Raw genomic sequence first — 14,748 nt, 5'->3', positions numbered from 1 at the left:
CAATTTTTTACTTGAAAATGTTAGTAAATTTCTTACCTTGGTTCAGTTATAACTTATAACAACTCTCTTGATTGTGAACTAAACATTTGAATCGGAAGAGCTTCTAGTACTCTCAGTCAGTTGTCTGTACGTGTTTGGGAAAACAAAAATATTAGAGTGGCTGTGAAGATCAAAGTATATATGGCATGTGTCATTAGTGTCCTCTTGTATGGAGCTGAATCGTGGACAACCTATGCTAGACAAGAAAAGAAACTAAATGTATTTCATCTCCGCTGTCTACGGACTATGTTAAATATTAGATGGCAGGACAGGGTAACAAACAACAGTATCCTTGATAGATGTGGCATTCCTTCGATGTTTACATTAATTCGACAGCGAAGAATACGATGGCTTGGTCATGTCAGAAGAATGGATGATACAAGAACTCCAAAGGTTATGTTGTATGGTGAGCTAGCGAATTGTAAAAGATCCAAAGACGTCCGCTTTTGCGTTTCAAATGCATGTAAAAGAGACTTGATGGCAATGGACATCAATGTTAACACCTGGGAAAAAAAGACTGATGACAGAAAATCATGGAAAGACTGTATTAAGGCAGGATTTGTACGCAGCGAAGAAAGATGTCGTATGGAAAATGAAGAGAGGTATCTGAAAAGAAAATCTAGATCAGCTACTGGAACTCACACAGACTCACTGGATAACGGATGAAATTCTCTCCAATGTTGTCTCCATAGTCAATTTTGACTGAAGGATGCCTGATGAGTCGCGTGCAACGCGACTCTACAGCTCACTTTGTCGGTCGGTTCGTTAGTCTGTCGGTTGATCGGTAAACACTAACTTGAGCACGCGACTGCAGCCATGTATATGGCCTTGTTTTTTTTAAGGAAGCACATAATTAACACTTAATTATAGTCATAAGATAAGAAATGATGATTAAAACTGAACAAATATAATTATAGCAAAACACATGACATATACATATTAGAGGCAACTGATACCAATTATCTAATCATATCAGTGGTTGTTTTTCTAATCCATACGTTTTCCCGTGTGTTACAATGTCTTAAGATGATTACAAATGTCAGACCAATGAGGAACGAGTTACCTTATTACCACAAACTTCATATACTGTTAATAACCGGTACGTAAACAAGTATATGCATTGTTTAAGTACACAATATAGAGCGCCTCATATTTATATGTTAATTAATTAAATAAATGAAAACAACACTGTATTGAAAAAAACCGTTATGATATGAAGGAAGGTCTGAATAAAACCAACCTATTATTAGTATTAACCGCACTATACAACAGAATAAATATGTTTTTAATACTATAGTTTTTATGAATAAATAATTAATGCTAATAATTATTTCTGCTACGTATCCTAGTTTTCTAGATTTCAAGTAGATTTAAATCACCCTCATGACGAGATTATGCAATGGTCACGTGACAAGACATTTAAAATCATTTTTAGCATGACTGTTTTGGTTTGACTTTTTTATGAATTGCATGTTGTTTTTCTAGATATTTTATGTACAGTTCTAATCATAGTAAATATAGTTCTAATAATAATATATATTTCTAATTTATTGAAATTGTGAAGTAAAATAAGGAAATATAATCTAAATGTATATTATCTAAGATATTTTTAGGTGGCGATATTATAAAAAATGTATTTACTTGAGACCCATGTTATTATATTTACTGTTAGCAATTTTAGAGATCTCTTCACAGAGAACACTCCATTCTATTCCATATTCTTCCTCTGAGTTGCGATCTGGGTGGTAATGGATACCAGCTTTGCGTAACGACTTCTGTAGCTCTTTCCTTTGTTCTTTCAACTTCTCAGGCAACTTGTGCATCTTGTTTTTCGGTGCATGATTCTTGTAAATGTACTTTAAAAATTTGTAGGCACTCAAATCTTTGAACTTTTTAATTTGTGGCTGGAGTTTCCTCATTATTTCTTCTCGTATTTTTACCTTGTCTTCTGTATTTTCGGCGTCTGTTTTTACATTGTAACACGCTAGTGTCTGTTGACAAACTTTGTACCAATCCTCGTCGGTTCTAAAATCAAGGAGGCCCTGTGCAAGAGTTAGTGCATCTCTACAAATGATAAAATAAGTTGATGGTCAATTATGTTGACAGCCTCAACAACGTTAGAATGTTCGCTAAAGAATATTAGATTAAATCATTGGTGAGCTCTTAATTATGACAATTTAAAAAGTGGATCCTTGCCATTTCGAATCACGTGAAGTTCATTATTAGTTATAATGCACGATAAAGTTCTATAAAATGGTTCTATAGCAGTTCAGTTTTTTGTAAACATTTTGAAAAGTTTGTGCAACATGGGGCTCATAAATTCGAAAACCAACATGAACACAGATAGGTGTGCTATAAAACAAAATGACATTTTGTAAGTTTTATCGAAATGCTCAAAATGCTCTAAACGGTTTTAAATGTGACTTTAAACACTTTGATGTTTTTGTGTAACCAAGTTTCATCGAACTGCACAAAATGGTCTAAAACGTCTCCAAATACGATTTGAAGCTATTCTAAGCTTTGAAAGCGTGACTGCCCTATTTATCTCATCTCCGCCTCTTTAAATAAAACATTCAATTTTATATTCTCCCCATTCAATTCATAATATTCATTATTTTTATACTGTTGTGTTTTAAATAATTAATTTTTGATATCAAGAATACTATACTCACTCAAAGTATACCTTAGCTTTGGATTTCATTTTTAAGCTACAATGGTAGATCTCACCAATCCGGCTAGTAGCTATGGCCTCTATCTTGGATTTGTTTAATTCTCGCGCTAAGAGAATTGATTTCTTGTACCAATCAATGATTTCAAAAACCATATCAAGGTTTGCCTCTTCTGCTGCTGCCTCTTTTGGCAAATGTCTCTTCAGCCAATCGCCTCTTACCAATGCTTGTTTAGCCTACATACAAAAATAGCACATCAGATACAGAAAGTTCTTAAATTTATAATAATGACAGTGAGTCTTGACTGGTATGGGACAGGCCGGGACAGGTTGGCTATGGATTTCACTGACTGCTGTGCTGTGGTTATATGTTATCATGGAGACTTATTTCTCCATGATATTACTGTAGGCCCATAGGTTCTGCTAAATAAACACCTTATTCTACAATAGTCTACTAAAAGTGTTCGGTCGTTATTATTGTGGTGTTCCTTTTTCTTTACTGGCGCCAATTATAATGTATTAAGAGGATTTTAAGAGGGGTTGCAAACGGGATACATTTACACTTACCTCGGCAGTAGTAAGCTGATTTTTAACTTTAGCAGAAAGTATAAGAACCGTTGTTCTTATATCTTGATTATTTTGGCCATCACGTCTTGCTATTTCTAAAGGCCCTTGGCAATCACATAGAAGACTTATCGATTGTTTAATCGAATCATTCTGAAACAGATTAATCGCTTTATCCAGAAGCTGTTCTACATAAGAAACAGCAACCATGGCTTTGTATTGTCCATCTGGATAAAGACGACATGCCATGGACATTAATTCAAATTTCTCATCAGACATATTTCTTTGATTTTTAACAAAATCAAGAGAATCTTGTAAACTTTGATTCATTTTCTTCACTAAGTCATCGGCCCAATTATCAGCATTATCTGCGTATTTGCCGAAATGGAATGCTTGGCTAAAATATTTAACTGCTTCTTTGTAAAAGAACAGTGTCTGCGTCCTGGTTTCTTTCCCCAACGATGCTAGCTTCCACGACACCATTGCAAGGTTCTTGTTGGCCGAGGCTAGTTCCTTTGAGCTTGAGCTGCATTCTAACGCGTTGATGTACAACTTCATAGCTTCTTCTAGACGACTTTTCTGAAGCACTGGACTGAGTCCAGGAGTAATGGATTTGTAACGATCATTACCCTGTTGCCGTAGTTTATCTGACTTGCTCATTGTGATGAAATTTAACCTACATTTAAAACGTTATTTTTAATAATATATCATTATCACGGCATTTTTTTCGTTTTTTTTACTTTATTTGAAATGGTTATGATCATAAGGCACTTTTTATTTGAAGTTAAATTCATCTTCTGTCTTTACCTCACTTGATGAATACAGTTACTTTTAGTTTGTTAAAATAGACTTCATTCGAGATAAGTATAATGTAGTTATTGAGAGGGCCATGTTGAACCAAAAGACGATTCAATGAGCCGGGAGGACATTCAAAATGAAACTATAATTTTGTTTTTTCATAGTCCTATCCGACTTTTGCGGACAAACTATTGATGATAGCTAATATACCAGATATAAACAAACTTTAAAATGGTCAAATCATTGGAACGGTAAGTTTTTACTTACTTTGGAATTACATCCCAATATTTTAAGAATCATCGAAGATCTTAGATTTGATTATTAAACATTTGTTTAGCTTTTATTATGATCGCAAAGATGGACAAATACAATTTTATCCAAAGAAAGGCACACCTATATCGAAAAGATAAAGAAAAAAAACTTACCGAAATAGCGTTTACACCAAAAAGTACAAATTTCGAATGATCGCACATCTATAAAGTCACACCGATTGATTTGCCAATCAAAATGATCATGACAATGAACATGAACAAAGATAGGGGTAAATTGACACTGATAGAGAGCGAACTTCTTGCTTGATTTTCTGCATTCCTGAACTTTAACAACGGACTCCCTACGAATTGAAAAACTTTTTAATCAAATCTATAGTGATCTGAAATATATTCTATATATACACGCTTACATAAACAAGTTATATTTAACTATTCGTTTAAAAAAATGATAGCTATTGATAAGCTAAATAGGCCTATATTTTGTTCAATTCCGTAAGCCTTTCTTTCGACATTCCTTTATAGGCCTATTCCAATATTATTCTTGGGTAGGCCTACTCGACTCATGTTTAAGTCAGTACAGTATATATTCCTTGTCTAGGCCTTACCTATGTTCCTCTCAAAAGGAGCCATATTTACTAGGCCTATTTTTTAAATATTTTGAATTATTATTTATTTCATTATATCACTAGATTGTTTTTGTTTAAAATGTAAACATAACATGTATCTGGCGTTCCCGCCTTATCATAACTTTTTGTAAAAGATGAGGCCTTATCATTATTAGAAAGTGCTCGTTGAGAGTCGCTATTCGTTCTTAGGCCTATGTCATACATATCTCAAAAGCCCCACGGTATCTACGTTTAGGATGTTTGTACCATGCAAAAATATTTAATGTTAAAGCCTCGGTTGAGGCGACTTTTCCGTCTCAGATTTCCACATCTTTACTGGTCTCCTAATAGGGCCTCTACGTTTGAATAGATTCAATGGTACTAACAATAGGCCCAACTATGCTTTTATATAAAAACTTAAGCAACACTGAACGACGTCAATTTAGTACAGTGTGTCATGACGTCACCATATTTCAGATTGGAATCAAATAACTGTGTATTGTTGTTTTGCTCTTTTCACTCAAATATTTGAACCAACTTTATGTTTACATTTGATACGAATATGTCATCTAAATTAAAATCTAAATTAAAATCCTGATCCAATTTCTACTGTAAACAATATAAAATAATATCACTTTATAGCTATTGGAAGTATATTTTTATTTGAAAACACAACGATCTTTCATTAACATTTTCTATAGGCCTACATACAGAGTATTTTGTAAGGGGAGGGAATGGGGTATTGGAACATATTTACTTTCAATAATATGTAACAAATACAATATAATAATGTGCCAAGTAAATAGGGCTGTAGAAAGGCATTATTGCATTTATTATTTAACTTAATTTTACGAGCAAGAGACGCTAATTTAATATTTTAATGATCCAAGATCTTCGATTTGATTGTAATTAAACATTTGTTTGGCCTTTGTTGATTGCAAAGGTAATTGTAATTTTCTTGGTTTTTTCGTATTTATATATTTTTTTAATTTTGTAATATTACGAACTTGTAAAAACAATCAATGTTGATAGAACGAGTGTGCTGTACATCAGTCTCGTGAATAAATAAAGTTTATATCTATAGCTATGTTATTTACATTGCTCTTTATTAAAGGTTATTTATTTATTGGTCTATCAAAACCACTCAATATTATAATCAGGTCATACAGTTTTTCTGTAATTGAATTTGATTATTGTTTAACAATAATCAAATTCAATTACAGAAAAACTATATCACCTGATTAATTATCTTATTGTTTTTAATTATTAAATTTAAATTGTTTTTTTTATTCAGTATTGAATGTGGTTCCGAAACGTCTTTTTGTTATATTATTTTGTATTGAATTATCATAATCATCATAGTAGGCCTAAACGTATTTTAGTATTATATAGGCTATGTAGGCTATAATTGCTGTAGGACTATTACAACCCTGATGCTTCTCAGTCCTGTATGATAAATACGTGAGCTAGACAGGCTGGCCATTACAAATGAAACAGTTTCGTTTCTATGGCTGTTAGATTATCACTGCCTTTATCCCTGATTAAAAATCAATAACAACATAACAGAAGGCATCTAGGGCGTTCCATATTTTTGCGGAATCTTTCATTATTCGGAAACTAGGCCTAGGCTCTATATTTGTATGTTTGTGCTGAGAGTGAGACAACAAATGAAATGATCAAACTAACTAAATAGTATTTCAGATATTGTTTTGTTATAGCATATATTCAAAATATGTTTTTCTGTTTGCAATCCGTCCAACGGCTGCCTGTGATCGCAATCTAATCTAAAAAATCGTGCACATAAATGGAATAGTCGTAACGTGACGTCACGTTTTGATAGTGTAGGACGGTATAATATTCGTTTTTAGCATGATAAAGATAATAGAATTTAGGTTGTAATGATTATATTTATATATCAACAAAGAATATTTTCTAATTGCTCTCAAATTTAAACCAAAAAATACAAAATTGCAAACATTAAAAATGTTATATTACCTATTTCTGCTCCTATTAATATGAAGCATCGGTGGTTCAGTGGTAGAATTCTCGCCTGCCACGCGGGGGACCCGGGTTCAATTCCCGGCCGATGCAATTTTTTTTTAATTCAATTTTTTTTTATTTGAGAGGGAATTATTGAAATATTATTTACGCGTATGTTTGCTTGTTCTTTGCAAGGTGCTTGCATTTAAATTACTTTTTTTAACGGTTTATCTTTGTTAAGTATTTTGAACTATTTTATTGGAAATCATTGAAATATTGGTATATTCTGCAGCATCATTCTATTTTAGCATCAACATTAAATACGAGATGATTTTGAGAACACCAATCAACAAAAGAATTAACATATTCCTTATATACATCTAAGTTATTATTGTCATCGATTAAACCTACTAAACAAGTGTCATCTGCAAATTTAATAGAGAAGCATTTAGTTTGGTCAATAACAGGAGGTACAAAATCATTTTCATAAAGTGAAAAAATGAGGGGCGACAGCCCTGAGGAGCACCAGTATTGCAAGGCAAACAACCAGAAACCGAATACATTTGATGATATTGTGGTGTAGTTGAATGTACCTTGTATGGTCTATTTCCAATAAACTAATTTTGTATTTCAATTTTAAATCATTTTACTTAAATTTACTCTATAAAATAAGTAAAGATAGTTACCAATACCATAAATTATATTTATTATATTATTATTATTATTATACCATTACATTCCTCACACTTATTTCTATAATGGTCAACCTCTTCTTACTGTCTCCTCACACAAATATCTTGGTCTCACTCTCGACAACAAATTATCCTGGAATGAACATATAAATAATGTTGTTTCTAAGGCAAACAGAATGTCTGGGCTTATTTTTAGTGTTGCTAATAATGCTTCAAAACCTGCTTTACTGTCTCTTTTTAAATCTTTAATTTTACCCATTCTTGACTATGGACATCCTGCTTGGTTGCCTCAAACCAAGTCCCAGTCAATCCGCATAGAGCGCATCCAACACAATTTTACAAGAAGAGTTCTAAAATATAAAAGAGGAGAGATACCATACCTTACCAGGTTAAAATCTTTTAACCTCATGTCTCTTGAAAACTGTCGCAACACAATCCTTTTTCACTTTATTTTTTAAATGTCTTTATGGCTTTACTGACTGCTCTTCTGTCATCCAGAATCTCACTATCACTCCTAGACATACTGAAGACTTCACTTTTAATCATCTCTTTTCTCGAACTCTGGCCCATCGTAATTCTCCTATAAACCGCTTCCCTAAGCTTTGGTCTCAGTTACCTTCCTCATTACGCCAATTAGCTGTTACTGAATCTTTTCCTCATCTTTTATCATCTATTGACTCTTTCCTTCATGATAATTATCTTAAATTCTTTTTTTTTTTTGTATATTTAATTCAATTTTTTTTTGTATATCATATTTGTTCTTTTTTTTCTGTATACTCACAGCTTTATTACTTTATTTGTTTATAAAATTATATATTTATTTTAGTTAAGATCATGGGACTGCTGCTGTAGTTACATTAATCGTATTACTTTAGCAGTCCCTGACCAATTCATCTTTGTACATTGTATATTATGTTTTATTGGTCAAATAAATAAATGAAATGAAATAAATGAAATACTCATACTGCGATATCAGAAAAATATGATTTAGCGCCCTCTATTCTTGTATTCTTTTTTTTTCACAATGTACGAGTAGGCCTACATTTTCTCTGTTAATTTGTAGGCCTACACTAGGCCTAATATGTCTGGGTTTTTCTTCAGTATGCACTATAATATTCAATAATGACTTATTAAATGCATACATTACAATTGAGCTTTAAAGTAATAATTATGCCGCATTTGTATTGGCGGTCCCTAAATACAATGTATGGTGGGCGGGCTCCAAGTAACGAACCTTTACGTATATAACCATAGAGGACAAACAACATGTTTAGGTGGTTAACTGTAAGAAGTGTTACCAGTAATGTGGCTCAGTAGATTCAGAGAATATTGTAGCATTTCTGCATCAAGGAGATTGAAAACTTTTCTCCTACCGCTGATGGCGGTATACACAAATCAAAATTCACTCGGTACCACCAAACAAATACATTAAATAAAATTAGTTCAAATCAGTATTGGTTAAGATATGATAGTCTTATTTACTTTCCAAAAAAAGACAATCATATCAATAAATAACAGTAAATAGAGACAACCATTTGAAAGTATCTTTATTGTTGATATAGTGATCCTGTTATCATCCTAAATAAAATATGTTTGATTTCATTTCATTTATTGTAAATTAAAGAAGGTTTAGATATTAATTTTGTTATTTTTCTTCGCACATCTGATCTTCATTTCATCAAACATGTTTAATTATACCGTCAATCAAAATGATATGGTATACAGTCACTGCACGCCAAGATTCTGCTACTACGTTGAAACCAAACAATGAAGTAATATCGATGACATAATCAAGACCAGTATTCATTTAATTTTCAGCAGACGATCGAGCGTGTTTAAGGCGGGAAAAGCTTCAACTCACCTCCAGTCCACGGGGAATACTATCACTCTGAAATATTTCCAGTCAAGCGTAAGTTTGAATTGACGCAATATTTTGATTCACCGAACTGGGCACGGAATGTAGGAGTCGCACAAGCACAAACTCACACTCAAATCAGACGATAAGATCCGCGTTCGCTAGTAGTGTGCGCAGAAGACACATTGTATCACAACATTGGCTGACAGTGGATTAGTGACAATTTCGGATCCAAACACAGGACGACAAATTAAAATTCATCACCATCTTCAGAATTGTGTTTTATTTTTAGTCTCATTAGCTTCTTAATTTACCATGAATATTGGAGTTAGTTGAGGCATTTTTTGAGAATAAATAACAGATAATCAAAGGTATATAATAGTTTGGAATACTCATCGCGATTATAACATCGGAAGGACAGTAGCCTACTTTGCGTCGTCACAACACAAGTTTTTGTGGAACTTTATACACAGGAATCTAACAAGACAGGATTACAATCATGTTTTTAGAGTTGGTTTTGCTGGGTTTAGTATCTACCTGTACTGCAAATACCGGTAAGAATAATATTTTGTTGTTATTGCTATTATTTTGGTTTTAAATGTTATTTTTTTTCTGTTAACCTGATTAAGATTTTGAAATTCTTTTTCAGTAGACATCGTAATTTGGTTTCAAGTTAGTTTGTTCAGGGAGTCTACTATATCTCCTTATATACTAGGCCTATAGTTTATTTAGTCATTCGTATTAAAACAAAACAACACATTGACAAATGTGATCTGGTATTTAAAAAAAATTGTTTTCTTTATAAAAATTTCTTTATGGACAGTCAACATTGTAACTGTGTATGACTAATTGTTAATTCTTTAATATTTTGCTAAATTATCTGACATTGTATAATAATTTAATGAATATTAATATTTTAAATTATTAAATAGGCCTAGACCATTTAAATAATAATTAAGTTTAGTTTGAGTTACATTTCTTTTCTTTTTCTGTTTCGCAATACAAATGTACTGTACATAATAATTGTGAGACTATTTGTAACGGAATCCTAATGTATATTGATGGCACAGCAATAAATCATATTAATAATATTCTATTTTATAAAAAATGGTGGTCCACCAGTAATAATCAGGAAAATGTCACTGGCCTACATTTCGAAACTAACTCTTTACTTTGGCTATACGAAGGAAGGATGCTGCGAGTATTATACCTTGAAAGTAATATAATTGAAATCATTTTAGGAAAATTATCATTATGGTAGATTATTTCTCATTAAAAGTCAGTAATATTAAAAGTCCCGAATTATTATTTGCTTTTTATTTTATTTTGAAAAGTTAGTCGTCCTTTATGAAATACACATTTAACACGATATCTTTCTACACCACTTCAACATTCTGACCCCAACCCCAATAGTCCGGTGGCAGGAGGGGGGATATCACCACCCGAAAGGGGACAAATTGCCATCCAACTTTTCTAGACAAGAATTTTCCGTAGATTACGAATATGGAAGGTAATCGATCAGGATAAGAAGCGTTTTCGAGATATAAGGGGTCAAAGTTCAAAATTGACCAATACAAAAACATGCTATATCTCTAGAAATTCTGGACCTAGTGAGATGATTTTGGTGTCAAATTGTTCACAATGTATATGTTTATATTAGCTCTAACAGAACTTTCTTTGTAAAATTGACCGGAAACCCCATTTTTAGCAATTTTGACCTTTGACCTCTTTTTGCTATATCTAAGTAACGGCAGGTCGGAGAGAATTAAAAGTAGGAGGAAATTGTTCCCAAGATATACATTTATATTCAGTGTAACAGATGATATTGCTTGAAAATGACCGGAAGTGTGGTTATTAACCTTTGACATAATTGAATAAGGTTATAAAAACATAAATTAATAAATATTTGTCGTAAGGAGCCAATTTTGGTATCAAATTGTTCACAATATATATGTTTATACTTGCCATAATGCAACATTTTTTTCAAAAAGTGACTGAAACACTATTTTTCTGTAATTTTAACCTTTGACCTGTTTTTCTCATCTAAATAACGACATGGCATAGAGATTTCTAACGGCAAATTGTTTATAATAGATATTTTTATTCAATCTAATAGATTATACTGCTTGAAAAATACAAGTGTGATTATTGCTTTGAAATCCTGTACATAAGAGCCTATCGTGCGGATTTAATGCAAAGAGGTTTGGAAGGGGAATACTACTACTATACAGTACAATGTCTTTCAGAAACATTTGAGCAATTTCAATCAGGTATCCATGTATCTCCAATAAACGGAATGTACGGTTCATAGAGAATTCAGAAGTTACCCTTGGTTCATTTTGGCAAATCCATATGGGTTCCTTTTAAAAGGATTGAGGGTGCACAGACAGGCTTTTCCCATGGCTTAATACAGTTTTAGTTACCCGATATATTTCTAACACAGTAACTTATGTAGCCAAATGCATTGATCCGATACAGGGGCCAAATGTAGAACTGAACATACAGTAGAGAAACACAGAAGGGTCTAAATAGATGACCTGCTTTTGTTTCATTTTAGGCAAAATCCAAATCGGTTCCTTAAGGATCGAGAGTGCACAGGCAGCTTTATTCCAAGTGCCTGTCTATATGAACTCACAGTGTCAACCCTTATATTTCCATTATGGGGCTTCATATCCATCCATGGAGAACGACCGGCCCTTGGGTTAATTTGAACCCACATTTTCACCCCACATACAGTATTTCCAATATAGGGTCTCTTGTAGACCCACATAGAGAACCCCGAAAGGTCCATGAAGGATCGGCCCTTGGGTTCATTTGGGCAAATCCATAAATGTTATTTAAAGATTGAGGGTGAACATTTTAGTTTTATTCCATAGTTCATCTATGAACTATTTACCCCATATTAATTTCTAATACAGGGCCTTATGTAGCACACCACATAGAGATCCCAAAAGGGTCCTTAGAGGGTTCATTCGGGCAAATCCATATGGGTTATTTTAGAATCTTTTTTGTACAGGAAACTCTTTCCTGTATGGCTCTTTCCTGTATGGGCCAAACTATCTGTGGCTATATAAAAATTGTGGTCTGTCTGTGTAGTGAATTATGGATTGAGTTTGGCCACCTGGATCTGCCTATGCCCTATCCTGTACGAATTGGTATTCTCTGGTTCTGATGAATAGTAGTTTTATTTTCCAAAAACGAATATTGTAGCCCTAATAAATGCAACTGTATAGTGGCAAATCATTGAAGGTCAGCGTAACATTTTAACATCATAACATTTTAACCGTCATAATATTAATAATAATATTAATAATTTTAATTTTATTATTTATTTTACAGTATTATATTAATACATTTAAAATAATGCGCACTAGAAAAAATATAAAAATACCATAACTTCACTGATCAAATAACGTGATTACATTTATGAACATCGATCTCATAGTTTGAATAACTTTGCATTATTTAGTATATCACTTGTTCAAATGTTGACCTTTGACCTATGTCAACTTGTGTAATGATAAATGTGCTCTTTTGATTGTGTATGATTGATAGATGTCTTAACAGAGTGATAAAACATAACATTTTGTCTTAAATGTTAGTTTTTATTTGGGTTTATATGCAAATTGTGTGATTGGTCAATATTGACATTTGACCTTTAATTGAAAAGTATTTGTTTTATAAGGCGACTGAATAGATACATATAACCATACAAATGTATTAAAAGACCAAATTGAACTTCAATAAATTGGTTATAATACATATGTATATAATACATTGTTATAATTGGTCAATTTTGAACTTTGACCCCTTATCTCTTCCTATTCGCTTCCTATCCTGATCAAAGTCTGATTTGATTAAATACAGTATTATAATTATAATCAAAATTATAATGAAATAACATAACTTTACTAATCAAATAATTTGTTTACTTGTAAAACCATCAATATCATAGTTTGGACAACTTTGCATTTATTTGTTAACTAATACGTGTAGTAAAATGTTGACCTTTGACCTTATGTCAACTGATGAAATTGACCTTAGGTCAACTGATGAAATGATGTATTCGCTCTTTTACATTGCGTATGATTGATTAACAGGGTGAGAAAACATCCAATTTTTATTAAATATAAGTTTTTATTTGGTTTATAGGTACTGTACGTTCTCATGATTGGTCAATATTGACATTTGACCCTTAATTACAAAGGATTTTTTTTCATAAGGTGATTGAATAGACACTTATAATCATAAAAATGTAATAAAAGACCAAATTGTGCTTCAATAAATTTGTTATAATACATATACATTGTTGTAATTGGTCAATTTTGAACTTTGACCCCTTATATCTCGAAAACGCTTCCTATCCTGATCGATTACCTTCCATATTCGTAATCTACGGAAAATTCTGGTCTAGAAAAGTTGGATGGCAATTTTTCCCCTTTCGGGTGGTGATTCCCCCCTCCTGCCACCGGACTACAATGACCGTAGAGTGTACATTGTATGTCATACTCAAAATGTCATTTCTTGTATTAACAAACTATATTATACTTATAGTTACTCTAGCGCATGCAGTCTCTTAATTTATGATAAGGTCTAAGTATGCTTGTTGGACCCTTCCACCGTCAATATTGATTTTATAATTGCGGGTGTGAAAATAATAATCGTGAAAGTTTCCTCCCTTATCTGTATTTATAGTAATACCGCAGTCCTCTTGGGTGGACAATACTGTTCCACTTGACTGCACATCCTGCCACGCGACAACCTTGTGACTCCTGTCACAAATCAAATAGAACAAACAACGTGCAAACAACATGGATTTATGTACTGGTACACATCTACTGCTTGAAAGTACCCTTGTTTGAGTATCCCTTACGACTTAAAAACACCATAAAATACTATACCCCATACACAAACTAACAAACTAAAGCGGGTCCATGTGTATTAGCAACTGATTGTTAAAAATAGCTCATTTTGACATGAAGCATCGGTGGTTCAGTGGTAGAATTCTCGCCTGCCACGCGGGGGACCCGGGTTCAATTCCCGGCCGATGCAATTTTTTTTTTAATTCAATTTGTATTTCACCGATATTTTTACCATTTTAATTGCATTCTCTACCATTTTTTTTAAAGTTGTAAATGTATTTTTTAGGTTAAATACATACACTTTTTTTGGATTTCAATAAATTTACTGTAAACGTATTGATAACATGCTTGTTATATTTTACCATTTGAAATAATAGCCTATAATTTTTTTTCTGAAATTGCTAATATATTTT

General features: G+C 32.5%; 2 non-coding genes across 2 annotated transcripts; both read left to right on the top strand.

Moving 5' to 3' along the window:
• The first annotated feature begins 6,966 nt into the window (after positions 1–6,966).
• On the top strand, positions 6,967–7,037 carry Trnag-gcc (transfer RNA glycine (anticodon GCC)). The gene has a single exon. It is a non-coding gene; the product is annotated as a tRNA-Gly (tRNA).
• A 7,417-nt stretch (positions 7,038–14,454) lies between these two features.
• Positions 14,455–14,525, top strand: Trnag-gcc (transfer RNA glycine (anticodon GCC)). The gene has a single exon. It is a non-coding gene; the product is annotated as a tRNA-Gly (tRNA).
• Positions 14,526–14,748: the final 223 nt, after the last annotated feature.

The sequence above is a fragment of the Antedon bifida genome, chromosome 5 (genome assembly GCF_963402885.1).
Source record: "Antedon bifida chromosome 5, ecAntBifi1.1, whole genome shotgun sequence".
In the NCBI taxonomy this organism is placed as follows: Eukaryota; Metazoa; Echinodermata; class Crinoidea; order Comatulida; family Antedonidae; genus Antedon; species Antedon bifida.
This window is presented reverse-complemented; position numbering and strand designations above follow the sequence as displayed.